General features: G+C 39.3%; 1 long non-coding RNA gene across 1 annotated transcript; it reads left to right on the top strand.

The window, feature by feature from the left end:
- The first annotated feature begins 3452 nt into the window (after window positions 1–3452).
- LOC306851881 lies at window positions 3453–5833 on the top strand. The gene is made up of 4 exons (XR_013782540.1): window positions 3453–3494; window positions 3759–3841; window positions 4367–4660; window positions 5118–5833. It is a non-coding gene; the product is annotated as an uncharacterized lncRNA (long non-coding RNA).
- Window positions 5834–19979: the final 14146 nt, after the last annotated feature.

The following is a 19979-nucleotide window of genomic DNA, read 5'->3' as shown; positions in this document are numbered from 1 at the left end:
TGTCTCATGAGTTTATATTTCAGATTTGAAGAAGATACCATGAAAAATTAGATTCCTGCAATCATTTTTCGGAGAATATTTGTAGTCCCCCCATCCCCCGTTTGAGGAAAAACAATAACCAAATGCATTGCAGAATTATACAAATTATTTTAGTCATTATAAATACTCCTGCATAGTTTTTCAATTATAAAATAATAGACAGAATTTTAGACACCATATAAGGGATTTATTTGAGCACTAAAAAATACAAAAATAATTATTTGAGTAATAAAAAAGGAAAGAAAAATTGAAAAAAAATAGCTATGTAGTACATTCTCAAGTGTATACTCTGATTGCCAGATGTAAAATGATATTGCCACACATGGTCATACAGTCGGTCATCACACGCTGATGTGCGTCCATACAGATGATAATCATACAGATGGCCATATAATCAATAATAGCTGATCATTGACAGCACACTGATAGCTGTCATAGAGTCGGTAATCACACGCTGATGTGCATTCATACAGATGGTAATCATGCAGATACAGCACGACAACACACACATATATATGAAAAATGTTGAAGAAAAAAAAAGAAAGAGTTATTTGTGGAAAAAGGCGATTGCTAAGTTACGCCCCAGTCAGATGAAAGCTGCGTCACAGTGTGCGTCACGCGCTGTCATGAGAGAGCGCTAAATTCAAATAAACAATATTCCATGTATCTGTGACTTTTTTTCAGTGGATGGTCTCATTCTGTTTTTAACACTGTATGCTACAACACCGTGTTGTTGTTTTGTACCACCAAGACGCTGTTTTTGAGCGTAATTTATTCTATTACGGACACAAACAATAACTCTCCTGAAGAAATGAAACGTAAACAAAGGAATATCCATCCATATTACAACGATATTGTTTCGCTGGACTAAAAGTGCTCTATGGGATGTTGTTCTGTGGATCTTTGCCTTTCTAACTAAACCGGGATTTCAGCAGTGGACACGTTTGTGACTCGTTATTACAATGAATCTGGTACGTACTGCTTTTTTAGGGGCCAAGCCCAGAATGGGCTGTAGCCCCTATTGTAATCGTATGATTTTTATTTTCGTCCAATGTGAGTCTATGGCAGCCCTATGAAGGGAACACAGGAAAATGATGAAATTTGGCACACTTGTAGTGATGGACATGAATAGTGATCTGACCAACTTTGGGGTCTCTAGGACCAACTCTATAGTGCCACCACCAGTTCAACAATTCAACATTGAAATGGTAATAACTCCTGAACCCCTAATTCTAGAAAAATGAAACTTAGTACACCTGATTACTCTCTTCATGCTCATCACATTCGATAGCTTACATTAAGACTCCACCCATTACAGTAGCGGCCATTTTAAAAAGTACAGTATTCTTTGTTTTCGCTACTCCTCCTTCAAAATCTGTCCAATTCTTCGCAAAATTGGATCAGATGATCTTTGGACTGAGCCGCACAGAAATGACTGAACAGATTTTTTTTATTCATCTTTGTTCAAAAGTTATGATGTTGTAAATTTAACTAAATTGACCCTAAATTGGTTCAGTGGCTGTATCTTGGCCAAACGTTGATCAATCGAAATTAAACTTGGTACGCTTCATCAACACCATGATCTGAGGGTCCATGCCAAAGTTGGGAACACCGCCACCTATGGGTCGTGACATACCAAAAATTCACATTTTCGCTTATAACTTTTGAACAGTCAGTCAGAAAATTATAATCTTTGTGTCTATGGATTCCTTGGGTCATGCCGAATGAGAGGACCACATGTCCGCCATTTTGAAATTTGTAATAAATTGCAATATATTTTGAACCATTTGACATATCTGCACAAAAATCGGTAGGGATCATGAAGATGGTGTCCTTGAGGTACCCCGGAAAAATGAAGACAGCGTCACCTAGTGTTCCAGAGATATAACAATTCTTGGCAAAAGCACATTTGAAACTTTTGAACTTTTGAAAATGTTATCCAAAATGTGTAATTTTTATGTCGGTTCGTTCCCTGGGTGATGCCGATTCTGACGAAGTCTCATTTGTCATTTTCCGTTAATGTACCTGTCAGCCATATTGAAGTAAATGGAAAAACAGTTTTCTTGCTGCTCCTCCTTCAAAATCTGTCCAATTCTTCCCAAACTTGGCTCACATGATCTTTGGACTGAGGCACATAGAAATGAATGTACAGAATATTTGGACCTACTGGTGAAAAAAAAAGTTATGATGCTGTGAAGTTAACAAGGTTGTCCCGAAATTGTTTCAGAGGCTGTATCTCGGCCAAACTTTGATCAATCGACACAAAAATTGGTACGCTTCATCAACACAATGAACTGAGGATATATGCCAAAGTTGGGAACAGCACCACCTAGGGGTCATGAGATACCAAATATGCACTATTTTGCTTATAACTTTTAAAAGCATTGTCCAAATTTTGTTATTTCTGTATCCTTTCATTCCCTGGGGTATGCTGATTCTGACGATGTCTCATTTGTCATTTTCCATGAATGTGCCTCTCAGCCATATTGAAGTAAATGAAAACCTGTTTTTTTGCCATTCCTCATTCAAAGTTATGACCGTACCTGTGTTCATTGTCTTATGCTAATAATCTTAACATTCTACTAAGTTATAGGCTAAACAATTACCATTCTGTTTAATGGGACCCCTCAGATATCGTGTTAACTATAAGCTGCGTTACAATTAACTTAAATTTGCGTGTTACACTGGTTAAAATGCTAAGGAACTTTTTTAGTCAGCTCATTCTCACTCCTTAACCTGTCCTACGCAGCCAGTTGAATGTGTATCAACTGAGTGGCGTGATCTGCTAAGCCACTGGCCCCGAACCTTTCAGGTCATTGGTTCGAATCCCAGTTGGCACATACCCAGACCGCCAGAGGTACTGTGACCAGAAGCGATGCGAACGTTGCTTTTGTTCCGGATGTTGGATCTTCCGTGCGCGTTTGTCTTGAATCAGAAACGTGTGTTTGTTCATTCTCATCTGAACTTCTATTCAGTTTTGAACTTCTGTACTTCTGAACCTTATTTGTTTTTTCTATGTACGTTCTATTTCAGCTGTTTTTGTTCTTCCCGTTCTGCACCTCGCTACGGGCCATTCGTGGGCTTGGCCCCGGTAATCGCTGCTTGCAGCTATATTTATTATGCTTGTTTTGATGTGTACTGCTTACACAAATGTAGCAAATACATTCTTTATAAGCTTTCCATTGAAATACAGCGATCTGTCGTCGATGCTTGAGGCTTAGACCTTCAGAATGATATATAGTTTGTCAAGATTAATTTTTTTCCGTTTCATTTATTCTATTGTAAACAATGACACGTGCAAACAAAGAGAGTTCGGTGCACTGGCGTCCTGGTGCGGGTTAACAGGTTTTAAACACCTACTGTCTGGTTCAGTGATGTTGAAAGTGAAAGTGTTTATATACACTCAGACAATCAGAGTGGAATGAACTCAGACAGTGAAGACGTACAGACCACAGGTGAGCAATAACTCTCTCTGTACATGAAATAATTCCCTTTGTATTTAATAATCCATTATGTGCTACATATTATGTGCTACATGGCAATTATTAATACATGCATGGTGTTTGTGATTTACACATTTACCAGATATTTAAAAAATGCTTCTGCCCTTTCTTTCTTGATTTATTTGTAAGATCTAATGTAAGTAAGATGCATTAGAAGACAGCCTAGTACCTCCTTATCACTTCTCATATGAATTTCTGTCATGTCTTATACTGCAGAATCACAACTATGAATGCTGTAAATGCTGTGCAACTGTTCATTCTGGTTTGGACCTTTTATGCTGTCTGTCAAGCTTATGATGGTAAGAGAATAAACCTCCTTTTAGAAAGTGCGTGTGAGAATTTTAAAAACTAAATCCAAAATAATGAAAAAATGGTCAATGATCTGATCCATAGATATACAAAACATGTGGCTCTTAAAAAAACTGTGTATGTAACTGTGTTCAAACAGATAAATAAAAAATCACATTTTCAACCATGACAGGATTTTGTGTTTTCTCTGACTATATATGATAGACATAATTAAAAGAAATAGTCAGGAGCTGCATGCAGAGACTGCTGTGTTATTCTGCTATTAGAAAATGAATGGTAAAAGCTGTAGGTCATAATGAAAATTAAAATATGTTTACAGGTCAAAATCTAACATACAAAAATACATAATGCAATGATTTTATATATGAATATGTTCTCTAATAAAAGATTCACTGTATATTTCATGAAACTTTATAGAGTAAACTATAACTAGTTATACTAAACTAGTATTGTAAAAAAAACAAAAAAAACTTGTTTATCATTCAGTTGGTCTATTATACATTGTTATTTTTCAGATTTCATTGTAAGCTGTGATGATGTGACTGGATCTGTGGGGGAAGAAGAAACTTTCACATGCAGGGTCTCATTGCGGCGCACTGAATGCTGCATTCAAATGTACAAGTTTCAATACCCTATCAGCTATAATAACTTGGCAATCTGTAAAGAAGAACCTCCTGTGAACTCTTGTGATCACAGTAACAGCTTCACATGCCGCTACACTCCATCTACGGCAATGACAGAAAAATTCAGATTCTTTGTGCAAACAAAATGTGGAAGGAAAACAACAGAATTCACCGTGAACATACCAGGTACTGTATATGATATTTTTGTTTATCATTCAGTAAAGCAAATTTGTGTTTAATTTATGTGATTTAAAATATCTTAACAGTGCCAACTACATCTGGAATTGTTACTGAAGCTTCTAGCATGAAAGGTATTATATTTTATTATTGATTACTACTGAATACTGCTTCAGGTCACTTAGATTGCAGGAACACAGAAAACTGCTCTTCAGCATATTCATGACTTTAAATCACCAAGGATTTTAGTGTTTAGATGAAGTGTTTTTAGTGAAGATTTCTAAACATAATTGAGATTTAAGAGATTTTAGATTTAGTCTGTGTGTGTAGAGAATTGGTTTTATCAGATTCTCAGATTCTTATATTGTGAAGGTCTGTGTGGAGAATATGACTGTCAGTCTTATAGGCCTCATTTGTATTTATGAATCAAACAGTGTTATAAAATATTTGAAATGTACTTTTACAGAGGAAAATATACAACAAAGCTTACAAGGAACGTCTTTACCAGACACAGCAGAGAATCCTCGATCTAAATATACTGTCACCGCTGTGGTTGTGGGCTTTTTCATCCTCATCATTATCGTCATAATGGCTGTCATTCGCAACAAGATACCAAGCTTCAAAACATCTTGTGGATTCCAGAAGAGAATGTTTCTGGGCCTCAGACATAATAAGGACAACAGCGATCATCCAGAAGCTGTGATCAGTGCAGCAGTATGAAATCAATCAGTTTTGTTTGATTTTCCATGTGGTGCTGATGAAAGATACAGGCTTTATTTGAACTCCACTAAACTACACACTCTACACTATCTGTACATAAAACTACTGAACTATATAACACTGGTTGTTGGTTTAAAACTCTGTTTCTGTTTCTGCTTTCCTGTAGCTCAAATACTAGAGCATGGCACTAGCAACGCCAAGGTCATGGGTTCGATTCCCAGGGAAAGCAAGAGCTGATAAAATGTAAAAACTGTAACTTGAATGCAATGTAAGTCGCTTTGGATAAAAGTGTCTGATAAATGCATAAATGTAAATGTAAATATTAATTTCTGTGAAATAACAGTATATTATTGATCTGTTTGATCAGTGTATAAATGTGTCTATGTGACTTTAATGAACTCAAGCCTTTGTGAACTTTAAGTGAAAAAGTTTTTTTCTGACATTCAAGGAATGTCTATAATGAATGTATTTTTTGTATTTGGTACAGTAAATGTTAATGTAGCTTAAGTTTAGAAATATTTTTTACCTTTAATATTCTGCACAGGGGGTCTATATTGCCAAAAGTATTGGGACACCCCCTTCTAATGAACCGGTTTGACTACTTTAGTCATTTCCATGAGTACACATCTTAACGTTTAAGCATATAATGATATTCTGTAGGGGATTGTGTGCTTCTAATTTTATAGCAATATTCTAATATGAAAATGCCTTTGTGTATAAGTCAAGGTTCAATAAGAGATGATTGATTGAGTCAGTGTGGAAGAACTTCTGACTATCTGCAGAATCCCAGCTGAAGACCTCTGGTGTGACTTTAAATACAGAACTTGACCTAAAAACTCATCACCAAACACCAAACACGTGTACATGCACTATATGTACAAAAGTATTGTGACCCCCTTCTTTAGAACAGAAAAGGGCACTAACAAAACTGTGGCAACAAAGATGGAAACATAACTCATGTATTTAAAAATTGTATTTCCATCTCTATTGCAACAGTTTTGGAAGTGCCTAAAATGTCTGTACACATTTGTACAAGTCATTGGTGTTTGGTGATGAGTTTTTGGCTTTGTACTCTTATTTATAAGATTTATACTCTTATTCTGCAGAAAACCTTTAGATATTTGAAGGGGTTTTTTTTTATGAAAGAGATTTGGAGGTAGAATGATTTTAGTGTAAGCCTGTACAGTTTAAATCAGCCCTGAGATCAGTTTTTTTAAATCTGAGGAATATTTATGCATTTGGTTATTGCTTTTATTCAAAGCAACCTATACTGCATTCAAGGTTTATATTTGTTAATCAGTTGATCCATGGGAACGAAACCCATAACCTGTTTCTAACGCCATTGTCTACTGTTTGAGATACAGGAGTATCTCTCTGAGAAATAATTACCCTTCCGAGAAAGAGAACAAAACTATCCTACAGCTGATGAAAGCAAAAGCTTTGTCATGTGTCGTGTATTCAAAGTCAAGAAAATCCCACATTCCATCACATCAAAAAACAAAACAAAAACAAGACTCAGATAAAAGGGCCACTGTTGAGTATGGCAACAGACGTAAACATGGCAGATGAACCACTGACTGATTTCACAACAGAAATAATGACAACTTAATTCAATTTATTGTAAATGTTTATTGTGCATTTACTGAACATTATGAGTTTTCAGTGTCTGCTGATTATTATTTATACTGCAAGGTAGACGGAATTATGCAGATAGATAAAATATATATAAAACAATTTTCAGATCTTGCTTCATTTCTCTGAACAACTGTAGAGCTTCTGTTTCCTCTTTCTAGGTATGCTACATAATTTCATCATCAACCATTCATGCAACAACAAAAAAAATAATTACAGACTAGTGACAGACAGGTGTGGTATGTGGGCTGGAGAAAGCATGACAATATACACGAAAGAAATCAATCATTTTTATTAATATGCCAGCTGACATGAAACGAAACACAGATTTACAATTTGCAATTATATATATATATATATATATATATTTACAATTTGCAATTATATATATATATAATTGCAAATGGTAAATCTGTGTTTCGTTTCATGTCAGCTGGCATATTAATAAAAATGATTGATTTCATTTGTGTGTATATATATGGGTCATTCTTCAATTGGGGTGGCAAATGAGAGGCAGAATTTGTAATGCTTGTTAGTTTTTTTTCTAATAAAATATATTGCTATGCATTTAAAATTAGTTTAATATGCTATATCCATTAAAACAAAAGTTATTTTGATTTATAAATAATTTCAATCAAACACTGCTGACAGACACTTACAGTATATATATATATATATATATATATATATATATATATATATATATATATATATACACACACACACACAGTGGTGTGAAAAAGTGTTGGCCCACCTTCCTGATTTTTTATTTTTTTTTGCATGTTTGTCACACTTTAATGTTTCAGATCATCAAACAAATTTAAATATTAATCAAAGATAACACAAGTAAACACAACATGCAGTTTTTGAATGAAGTTTTTTTATTATGAAGTGAAAACAAAATCCAAACCCACATGGCCCTGTGTGAAAAAGTGCTTGCCCCCTAAACCTAATAACTGGTTGGGCCACCCTTAGCAGCAACAACTGCAATCAAGCGTTTGAGATAACTTGCAATGAGTCTGTTACAGCGCTGTGGAGGCATTTTGGCCACTCATCTTGGCAGAATTGTTGTAATTCAGCCACATTGGAGGGTTTTCGAGCATGAATCGCCTTTTTAAGGTCATGCCACAGCATCGCAATAGGATTCAGGTCAGGACTTTGACTAGGCCACTCCAAAGTCTTCATTTTGTTTTTCTTCAGCCATTCAGAGGTGGATTTGCTGGTGTGTTTTGGATCATTTTCCTGCTGCAGAACCCAAGTTCGCTTCAGCTTGAGGTCACGAACAGATGGCCGGACATTGTCCTTCAGGATTTTTTGGTAGACAGCTGAATTCATGGTTCCATTTATCACAGCAAGTCTTCCAGGTCCTGAAGCAGCAAAACAGCCCCAGACCATCACACTACCACCATATTTTACTGTTGGTAAGATGTTCTTTTTCTGAAATGCTGTGTTACTTTTATGCCAGATGTAATGGGACACACACCTTCCAAAAAGTTCAACTTTTGTCTCGTCAGTCCACAGAGTATTTTCCCAAAAGTCTTGGGGATCATCAAGACATTTTCTGGCGAAACTGAGACGAACCTTTATGTTCTTTTTGCTCAGCAGCGGTTTTCGTCTTGGAACTCTGCCATGCAGGCCATTTTTGCCCAGTCTCTTTCTTATGGTGGAGTCATGAACACTGACCTTAACTGAGGCAAGTGAGGCCTGCAGATCTTTAGATGTTGTTGTGGGTCTTTTGTGACCTCTTGGTCGTCGCTGCGCTCTTGGGGTAATTTTGGTCGGCTGGCCACTCCTGGGAAGGTTCACCACTGTTCCATGTTTTCGCCATTTGTGGATAATGGCTCTCACTGTGGTTCGCTGGAGTCCCAAAGCTTTAGAAATAGCTTTATAACATTTTCCAGACTGATAGATCTCAATTACTTTCTTTCTCATTTGTTCCTAAATTTCTTTGGATCTCAACATGATGTGTAACTTTTGAGGATCTTTTGGTCTACTTCACTTTGTCAGGCAGGTCCTATTTAAGTGATTAAGGGGGGACACTTTTTCACACAGGGCCATGTGGGTTTGGATTTTGTTTTCCCTTCATAAGAAAAAACCCTTCATTTAAAAACTGCATGTTGTGTTTACTTGTGTTATCTTTGATTAATATTTAAATTTGTTTGATGATCTGAAACATTAAAGTGTGACAAACATGCAATAAAATAAAAAAATCAGGAAGGCGGCCAACACTTTTTCACACCACTGTATGTCTATGTAATTTTGAAGTAACACCACAGATGTAATATAACACCACAGACTTTATATTGCAAGTTACTATGCAGGTTCTGTGATGTTACCAAAAAAGACAATAACACCACAGACAAATCGGCCTAAATCCAGACTTTTCTAAACTGGAGGCTGCCATCATGATGATTTCAAGATCAGAGGACATTTTGGAAATATTAATAAGTATGTATTTATCAAATTTTGATTAAAATATGTCAGATCTGCAAGTTGTCAACATAACACCACAGACACAAATAAAGTACGACACCTGAAATGTTCAGACATTTAGCTAAATTTAAGAAAATTCATAAGAAAGAATGCACCCCTCAGATCAGCCAGCACCAGCAGTGACCTTTACACACAGGAAGTAGTGACCCTTCTTTGATTGTTAAGCGTCTAGGGCAGGGCTGTCCAAACTCGGTCCTGGAGGGCTGGTGTCCTGCAGAGTTTAGCTCCAACTTGCCTCAGCACACCTGCATGGAAGTTTCTAGTATGCTTAGTAAGAGCTTGATTAGCTGCTTCAGGTGTGTTTAATTAGGGTTGGAGCTAAACTCTGCAGGACACCGGCCCTCCAGGACCGAGTTTGGACAGCCCTGGTCTAGGGACTAAGAAGGGGAACATTAGACCAGTTCGGAGCAATGTCAACATACAGTCTGTGTGTGTGAGTGATAGTAACCAACACCAGAGAGAGTAAATCAAGTAAACTTGTTTTATTATTAAAGACTATAACAGGTGTTTTCACAAAATAATTTAAGTATAAAATAGAAGAAAAAAACTAGACACACCGGCAACCTCGGCCTGTTGGAGAACTGGGGAGAATGAAGGGAGCCTGGACCATGCCAAAAGAAAGAAAACAACAGAACCAAAAGGAATCTTACTAATCCATTTTAATCTAATTCTGAACTAAGAAAAAAAAAATGTGAAAAGAAAACAATCTTCAACGTCCAAGACATCATAACTCAACTACACTACCTAACCAAACAAAAACATACAGAAAATGGCACAAGTCCCTAACCTAGGGTGTCTAGACAATGAAAAAAACCTAAATGTGCACCTCCAGTCCAGTTGTAGCAAAACTTTAAAAGCAACGTTTTGCCACAACTAACAAAGCTTTCTAAGGCTTTCAAGTATCAAAGGACAAAGGCCTCAGGACAGCAATTGGATAAGATGTCTTACATGGCCGTCAAAGCACATTATGAACTAAACCATACAAACGAAGCCAAAACAAAAGAACACAAATTAACAAAGACCAGCCTCTCTAATACACCGGCGTTTCCCTTTTATAGCACTGCTGGACGTCAATCAGTGAGCGCGATTGAAGAACACTCCCCCCCTCACGTCATCACGCCCAATCAGCTTAATGATTGACAAGCGAGATGACCAATTTGCGTGCCACCTGCGAAAGTGAAAGTGAAAAAAACGAGAGGAAAAATACTCAAACAACAACAACTCAGCGTCACATATAGGGACGTAACAGTAGTCCAAATAGATTTCCCCCCTTTTCTTAAAGGGGTGACATCCATTGTTGTAACACCACAGACATGAATTTGGGGACACAACTTTTTTCTTAAATACAAAATATGTATTTTTTTAAACTATTTAATAAAATGGTACATGTTAAATAAAATCTATTCACAATATAACCACTTTATTTGTTTTAGAAATGTTATATTGTTGCAGTTACATTCCATGATACCTCTGTAAGGTATGGCAGGAACATCCATATTTTGTTACAAATGCAATCTCTAAAACTCAATTAAATATGTATTTTAAATAAAAAAATGTAACTATTAACAGGGCACAAATTGTGTTTACCCTACAGAATTCAAACATTCAAATATTTGATGATTTATTGGTATTTAAAGTTTATTTCAACTGTTGTAAAGTAGAGGGACATATATATATATATATATATATATATATATATATAATTATTATTTATTTATTTTTTAACCTGAGAAGGCACTGAACAATCTACAGTATGTGTAACAAATGGGTCTTTATGGTGCTTTCATGCTGCTTGTTTTGACTCACTATGAACTCTGGAGATCTTGTATAGTTGTATGAAGAATAAAAAAATATTGCATTGGAAAATTAATAGCACCACTTTCATTTTGTGAACTCACAGCAGAGGTGCAACTCTGGTCTGACAGGTGTGGGACCAAAACGTCTCGGTTACGCATGTGACCCTCGTTCCCTGTTGGAGGGAACGGAGACATTGTGTTGTGACTCGACATTAGTGGTTTACTCGGGAGCCCCAGTCATCTCTGATTTTAAGAGAAAACACCAATGAAATGTAGCTAGTGGATTTTACATGCTAAGCCACTCCCTGTGCATACAGGTATAAAGAGGCGACAGATGCATCCACTCATTAGGTTTTATGCTGAAGGGCCGAGAACATGTCCCTGACAATCCAGCGATGGTTCGAGGTTGTAGCATAGAATTATAAGCTTCTATGTTACAACCTACACTCTGTAGGATGGACCCATATAGACACCCAGCAGCATCAAATTAACACTGCTGGGTGTCTATATGTGTCCACCCAAATAGGCTGCAAGTCATCTAAAGATGCTTTAAAAGATGTTGGTGTTTCTTGGAAGCATAAATGAATAGAAAATGATCAGTAGTCACCTAACCCTTAAGTAATTTTTTAATACTTCAGCACCATAAAAGTAGTCTATATGATACCTGTCACGGTGCACACACGAGGGAGGAACAAGGAACACGCAGACGAGGATATAACTTCAAATAATAACTTTTACTGGAGACATCAGGGCAGGACAGGGCAAGGCAGACATCAAACACCTGGGAGTAACGAGTAGACCAGACAACACGAAACTCAACACGCAGGAACTTAGGCAAGGCAAGGCAAGTTTATTTATATAGCACATTTCATACACAGTGGTAATTCAAAGTGCTTTTACATAAAAGAAAGTGAAATAGACATTAAAATCAATAAAAACATGGAAATAAAAATAATAAAAACAAGGAATTTTAAAATGATATAGAAAATGATTTAAAATAAATTTAAAGAAAATGATTAAACCTAAAATTTATTGCAGTCAGTTCGGACATATAGCACAGTGCTCATTCAACAAATGCACAGTTAAACAGATGAGTTTTGAGTCTTGATTTAAATGTGGCTAATGTTTTAGCACATCTGATCTCTTCTGGAAGCTGGTTCCAACTGTGGGCGGCATAATAGCTAAAAGCAGACTCCCCTTGTTTTGTGTGAACCCTTGGTATTTCTAACTGACTCGATCCTAATGATCTGAGTGGTCTGTTTGGTTTATATTCAGTGAGCATATCAGCAATATATTTAGGTCCTAGGCCATTGAGTGACTTATAAACGAGTAAAAGTACTTTAAAATCAATCCTAAATGTAACTGGAAGCCAGTGTAAGGACCTGAGGACTGGTGTGATATGCTCAGATTATCTGGTTCTAGTCAGAATCCTGGCAGCAGTGTTCTGGATGAGCTGCAGTTGTCTAATGGTCTTCTTGGGAAGGCCGGTGAGGAGACCATTACAGTAATCCACCCTGCTGGTGATAAAGGCATGAACAAGTTTCTCCAAGTCTTGATTGGAAACAAAACATCTAATTCTTGCAATATTTTTGAGATGATAGTATGCTGATTTAGTTACTGCTTTGACATGACTACTGAAACTAAGGTCTGTCTCTAGAATCACCCCAAGATTTCTGACTTGATTTTTAGTTGTTTGACCCCTAGAGTCAAGATATGCATTCACCTTGAGAACTTCATCTTTCTTTCCAAATGCAATGATTTCAGTTTTCTCCTTGTTTAACTGAAGAAAGTTCTGGCACATCCAACTGTTAATTTCATCAATGCATTGGCAGAGGGAGTCAATGGGGCTGTAGTCATTTGGAGATAAGGCTAGGTAAATCTGGGTATCATCAGCATAGCTGTGATAGGCAATTTGGTTCTTCCTCATTATCTGACTTAGTGGGAGCATATACAGGTTAAACAAGAGCGGTGCAAGAATTGAGCCTTGTGGGACTCCACATGTCATGGCCGTCCACTTAGACTTATGCTCTCCTATACTCACATAATAACCTCTCCCTTCTAAGTATGACCTGAACCATTTGAGTGCCATCCCAGAAAGCCCGACCCAGTTTTCCAGTCTCTCTAGAAGTATGTTATGATCGACAGTGTCAAACGCAGCACTAAGATCTAGTAGTACCAGCACTGATATTTTGCCAGAATCAGAATTGAGGCGAATATCATTTATTATCTTAATGAGTGCTGTCTCTGTGCTGTGATGTGCTCGGAAACCAGATTGAAAATTGTCCAGGTATCCATTTGAGTTTAAGTAGTTGTTCAGCTGATTAAAAACTACCTTTTCAATAATCTTACTTATGAAAGGAAGATTTGATATGGGTCTATAGTTGCTCAACATGGTGTTATCAAGATTGCGCTTTTTCAGAAGGGGCTTAACAACTGCAGTTTTAAGGGAGTTTGGAAAAGTCCCAGAAAGAAGTGAGGCGTTCACCACTTCTAAGAGATCAGCTTCTAAACAGTTAAGCACATTTTTGAAAAAGGATGTGGGAAGTGTGTCAAGATAGCAGGTTGAAGATTTAAGGTGCTGTACTATTTCTTCCAAAATTTTGTTGTCAATTTCTTTAAAAACACACATAGTCACTTCTTTTATAAATTGCGGTCGAATCTGTGTGACCTCTGCATAACTTGAGGATGTGCCAATCTCCTTTCTGATATTATTGATCTTCTCAGAAAAGAAGGAAGCAAACTCATTGCATTTGCTGTCGGAGAGCATTTCACTGGGAATCTGACTTGGGGGGTTTGTCAGTCTCTCAACAGTCGCAAAAAGAGTGCGAGTGTTGTTTATGTTACTGTTTATAAGGTTTGAAAAGAAAGTCTGTCTAGCTGTGGCTAGTTCCACATTGAAAGCATGAAGGCTGTCTTTATAGATGCTATAGTGGATTTCGAGTTTCGTCTTCCGCCACATCCGCTCAGCTTTTCTGCATTGTCTTTTCATGCTCTGAACTGCTGTTGATTTTCTCCAAATTGATTTCTGTTTCCCCGTCTTCTTGCTGACCTTTATCGGGGCAATATCATCAATAACATTCTTAACTTTTGAGTTAAATGACTCAAGGAGAAGATCAACAAAGTCTGCAGAAATGCTTGGTGTTAATGATATTGCCTCCATAAATAGCGCACCAGTGTTCTCGGTAATGCATCTCTTTCTGATAGAGACAGATCTAGATTCAGTGGTGACTGAGATCAATATATCAAAGAAAATACAGAAGTGATCAGATAGTGCTACATCCTTGATTACAATGGATGAGATGTTTAGACCTCTACTGATGAGTAGATCTAAGGTGTGTCCACGATTGTGTGTGGGTCCGTGCACATGCTGACTCAGGTCAAAAGTGTTTAAAACAGTTATAATTTCTTTTGTAGTTTTGATTTCTGCATTATCTATGTGAATATTAAAATCCCCTGCAATAGCAAAACAGTCAAACTCTGAGGAAATCATTGATAACAGTTCAGTGAAATCATCAACAAAGGCTGGAGAATATTTTGGAGGCCTGTAAGTAATGATAAACAGGGTGCGTGGAGCACCTTTCAGCACAATACCTAGGTATTCAAAAGATGAATACTGACCAAATGACATTTGCTTGCACTGATAAACATCTTTAAACAGAGCAGCTACACCTCCACCTCTCCTAACAGTCCTGCAGACACTTATAAAATTAAAGTTAGGAGGGGCTGTTTCAGTGAGGACTGTTGAACTGCAGCTGTCTTCTAACCATGTTTCATTTAGAAACATAAAATCCAGGTTGTTTGTGGTTATTAAATCGTTGATCAGAAATGATTTATTTTTAAGTGAGCGAATGTTTAAAAATGCTAACTTGATGGATTTACATTTTGTCTCTACAGCAATCTTAGATTGATGCATTATAGGCCGCAGGTTAGATGGGTCAGCCGTACGGCTTGAGAAGGCCTTAGACTTTCTATCGCGTGATAAAACAGAAATAGAGGAGGCTACAGGCACACTGGGTTCCCGCTTGTTCTGTAAACATTTGTGAATGTTGTGGCTAATATAGCGGGGACCCGACACATATCACTGAGAGCTGTTATCAGTTGTTTTTGGTTCACCTACACCAGATGGAGAGGGGTTTGGGCCCTGGCGATGTGGCAGCGGCCGGAGAGCTCTCGCAGGAGGAGGAGGGTGAGCTGGGCCTGCAGTCTTTGGTGGTTGTGGGGCCCGCCGTTTTTTAGTTGATATCTGGGGGCTGGCAGCGAAAGAGTGGGAGAGTTTGGTCCCAGCATACACCAGTTCCTCCATTTTCTGTGAGAAGCTTAGAAGTGGAGATTCTGGAGAGAGGGAAAGTGTGTCTGGTGAGCAGGGCTCTGGCTCTGGTGTTTCCGGTGGCTGTGAGATGCTGTTTTCTAGAAAGTCGTCCTTGGGTGCTGAGTCTTGGAGCTGTTGGAGCTGTTGTAGTACGTCACAGTCTGCATGTGATGAGCTCTGTGGGCAGGGCTCAGCCGGGATGTCCATGAGCAGTGCTTGTTGTGGCTGCGTGGTGTTATCAGTATCCTTGTGGGATGTGTCAACCACATGTTGACTCAGAAGCTGACATGAATTCCTGTGGTCACTCATATTCTGTCCAGGTGTGTGTGTGCCATTCAGGCCGAGTAGATTGGCACACACCGCTGAAGGATGACAGAGGGAGAAATAGATATTGTCCTTAAGCACTCTTGCACCGAGTCTGTTTAGGTGGAGGCCAAAACAGTTAAACAGTTGTCTGTGGACCCAGAAAAGATTGAAGTTGTCGATGAAGTTGACTCCTTTTATACTGCAGGTCCTTTGTAGCCATGTATTCAGCCCAAGCAACCGTGAGAACATGTTAGTTCCCCTTGCTGGGAGTGGTCCACTGATGAACGACTGAACTTCAAGACTTTGAAGCGTTTCAAAGAGTTCACTGAAATCCTTCTTAAGGAGTTCTGACTGCTCCTTCCGAATATCATTCTTCCCCACATGGATGATGACTCGATTTGCAGTCTTGTGCTTCATCAGAATGTTCCGAAGTTCTTTGTTCACATCAGAGACATTTGCTTGAGGAAGGCAGTATGTAGTTGTAGTCCTGCTACTGATGTTTCTGATAATAGCATCACCCACTGGGCTCGGCTGTGCTCTGAGCTGAAAGCCGCTGTCTGCTCGACCTTGAGCGCCTGTTAGTAGCGATGTTAGCTGCTGGCTGATTCGATCCGTGTTTAGTCACATTTGCGGATTTCTCTCCCACATTCATTAATGCTTCAAATCTGTTCTCAAGATGTAAAGGGGGTGGTAAGATACCAGTGTTTACAAGTCTTGTCATAGCCGTATCTGGGGTAGAGGATGCTACGGCAGCAATACGAGATACTCGTGATAATCTGATGTCTCGATTGCCTTTAGGTCTCGCTCCCTGTTTGTGCCATCGATTTGTCTGTCGATCTGTTTCGGCTTTTTCCTCTACACTTTGTATAAACTTTTGAGATTCAGAGTACTCACCAGCTGTATGCTGAGGGGGTCCGTGATGACCGTCTGCTGTGTGTTCCGCCTGTTTTGGAAGTCCAGCAAGTAACTTTGTTTCAAGAACCGCAATCCTTTGTAGAAGTTTGTGGCAGTTCATGCAGCAGGAAGATTCCACGAGAGGCATTTTCTCTCGTCTGTTTGAATGTAGACAGCTGTGTTTTTCCGTCTCTGGAATGTAAACTGCTGGGAGAAAGTCTTAATTTTCCCCCAAAAAAATGTGTTGTCTGAGCACTGTGCTGATCTGCTGAAGTTAAAATCTTGGAGAGATATGAGAAAAATGCAAAAATAGGGAGCAAAGCGCAGAGCAATAAGCAAGAGCGTCCGAACAGTAGCAAAGCCAGAAGTAAAAACGGAAACTTAAATACACACACTAATGAGACAAACACACCTGAACAGAATGAACTATTAATCACATGAAACAAGGACAGGAAACAAACCAAATAAGGAAACATGAGGCAGGAACACATGACAGACACGACAGAACCCTGACATTACTCCCCCCTCCCGAAAGGCTCGTCCCGAGCCTTAACAGTTCCATCGGGGAGGGGGGGTGGGCACTCTGACATGGCAGATGGTCTTCGGGGCCTTGGCCTCGGACCCCTCGGCCCGGCCCCTACAGCCGTATCCCTCTTACCCCCCCCCCCCAAATTTCCCTGGGGAAGTTAGGGGGTAATCAGGAGCCCTCCGGGGCTAGACAAACAAAACAGTACATGACAGGACTAGGAACAGGACTGGACAGGACAACCCACAGGAACAAGAAGCCCTCCTGGGCTGGCTAGGAAGCTGAGGCTTCCTCTGGGCATGACGAGGAGTCAGGGGCCCTCACAGGGTCCCTCAGCAACCTCTTCCACTTCTGCGACAGGGGGGGCAAGCGGCTGGGACTGGCCTCCATGGTCACATCTCAAGGAGCCGCCTGCCCCAGATGAGTCTCCATGGACAAGACATGACAAGACATGATTAAAACTGTTCCTGTGGACACAACACAAATCCGGCACTCCTGGCCGGAACTAGGAAACGGCAGCGGCCGGCAGGCATGAGTCAGTGGCGATCCGGTGGGCATTGACTCAGCGGCGATGCGGCGGGCATTGACTCAGCAGCGATCCGGCAGGCTTGACTTGGGGGAGCCGCCGACGGTGGGTTGGCTTTCCCCACGGACAGCGGACTTGGGTGAACCGCATAGCGGCGTGATCTCCCGCGAACGACGGGCTTGGGTGAGCCACGGGTAGCGGCGTGATCTCCCGCGAACGGCGGGCTCAGTGTGCTGCGGATGGCGGCGTGACTTGGGCGAGCCGCCGACGGTGGGTTGGCTTTCCCCTCGGGCAGCGGCATCGATCTCCCGCGAACGGCGGGTTGGAGTGAGCGGCAGGCTTGGGATAGCCGCGGGCAGCGGCGGATGTCTCCCGCGATCGGCGGGCTGGAGGGCTCGCGGCCGGCAGACTCGCGGCATTCGCGGTGATCCCGTCGAACTCCCACGCGGACTTGCAGTGAGCTAAGGCGGGATGCCGAGTGGCGACTTCCTTGCCGCGGGACGGACAGACACAGGAACAAAACAAGACTTTTGAAAACGAAAAAGGGCAAGGCAGACATCAAACACCGGGGAGTAACGAGTAGACCAGACAACACTAAATTCAACAAGCAGGAACTTAAATACACTCACTAATGAGACAAACACACCTGAACAGAATGAACTAATAATCACATGAAACAAGGACAGGAAACAAACCAAATAAGGAAACATGAGGCAGGAACACATGACAGACACGACAGAACCCTGACAATATCTATGTATTTCCAGATTTTTTCTGTTTTAATCCAAGTAAACTTTCGCTGATAAATGCTGACATTTGTGCTGAGCATTCAGTAAATTGTCCTCTGTAAAGTCTCTATCTAATTTCTATCTCTAGTGATTCATTATTATTCCTAAATTTAATTTCTGATCCGAATTTCTGTCATGTCTTATACGGCAGAATCACAACCATGAATGCTGTAAATGGTGTGCAGCTGTTCATTGTGGTTTGGACCTTTACTGCCGTCTGTCAAGCTGATGATGGTAAGAGAATAAACTTAATGAAAACATGGTCAAGTCTGATTCATTGATATACAAAACATGTGGCTCTTAAAAAATACCCAGTGTAAGTGTTTTTGGCTCTTAGTCTGATTCAAAAAAACAGATTTAATGTTTGGAAGTAAAATCCATTTAGGTCAGTAAGCAAAACCATTTTTCTTCCCTTTATTGTGCTCTTTTACATAAAACAGTGTCTTCATACAGATAAGTGCAAAATCATATTTCAATTAAGAATACAGAATCTTTGTTTTCTCCACATATCTGATGCACAAAAGAAAGAAAAAAAAAAACAATCAGGATGAAGCTGCAATTTTATATCAAGTTATATCAGTATATTTTATATCAGTAATTTTATGAATAGGTTCTCTAGTGAAAGACTGTATATTTATTGTATGACTGTCATGGACAGACATGTTAAAATCGGAGTATTCATGAAAATAGCCAGCAAGTTTATTTCAGTTGAAACATTTAAGTCTGGGACTAGGCTTAAGTCTTGTCTCTGAAACCGAGGGAATAAGCGCTATAAAGACTCAGCAATCTGTGATGAAGAGCCTCCTGTGAACAGAGAAACAGCTTCATATGCCGCTACACTCCAACGAAAGCAATGACCAGTGAGCAATTCAGAATGCTTTAGTTGCTTTCTGTAACTGCACATGGTGTTGTAAAGCAGTGAGATCAATGACCAGCTATTAGCTGCTTTTATATGATGAGTTAATCATCATGAGCTGGCCTGAATGCATGCAAAGTACCCCCCCCCCCCATTTTCAACTCTGTGAAACTACAGCATGCAAACAAAATATTGCTGAAATTTTGTTGTTGTTGTTGTTGTTTTCTCCAGTTGACTTCATCCAAGGCTGCGGCTGAAGTCATTTGTATTTCTTGTTTTTTTGTTTTTTTTCAATGATGTTCATTGTTAACAGCAGGTGTTCATCACTAATAAACAATAATCATGTAATTAGTCACTTAATTATCTCATTAACTTTAACGCTTTGAGAACTTAGGATTTGACTTGAGAGTTGACTTGGTCCCACCTCTGGTAAATGTTAATATAACTTAAGCTTGGAAATATATATATATATTTTTTTTTTT

Source organism: Barbus barbus, assembly GCF_936440315.1.
Source record: "Barbus barbus genome assembly, chromosome: 31".
In the NCBI taxonomy this organism is placed as follows: Eukaryota; Metazoa; Chordata; class Actinopteri; order Cypriniformes; family Cyprinidae; genus Barbus; species Barbus barbus.
The sequence above is the reverse complement of the archived record's forward strand: the minus strand, read 5'-3'. Positions and strand labels throughout refer to the sequence as shown.